This window comes from Heteronotia binoei, chromosome 6, assembly GCF_032191835.1.
Source record: "Heteronotia binoei isolate CCM8104 ecotype False Entrance Well chromosome 6, APGP_CSIRO_Hbin_v1, whole genome shotgun sequence".
Classification (NCBI taxonomy): Eukaryota; Metazoa; Chordata; class Lepidosauria; order Squamata; family Gekkonidae; genus Heteronotia; species Heteronotia binoei.
This window is the reverse complement of record NC_083228.1, coordinates 39990735-39991091: the sequence shown is the minus strand read 5'-3', so window position 1 is coordinate 39991091 and position 357 is coordinate 39990735.

The following is a 357-nucleotide window of genomic DNA, read 5'->3' as shown; positions in this document are numbered from 1 at the left end:
GCTAAATCAGTAGAACAAAGCTAAATTAATGAGACTAAGCTAAATGAGTAGAACAAAGTTTGAGCCCAGTGGCACCTTTAAGTTTTATTCAAGCTCTAAGCTTTCGTGTCAGATACACTGAGGAAGTGCGCGTGCACACGAAAGCTCATACCGAGAGTTAAACTTCGTTGGTTTTAAAAGTGTCAGTGGACTCAAACTTTGTCCCACTGCTTCGGACCCAACACGGCTGCCCCCCTGGATCTAAAGCAGGCTAAGCCTTCTCCCCCTCCTCGGTTCTCTTTCTATTCCCGCGGGTCCCCCTACCGAGCCTCCGCTTTCTCCTCCACCTCCTCTGCGATGCCCGGGCTTCTCAGGAGG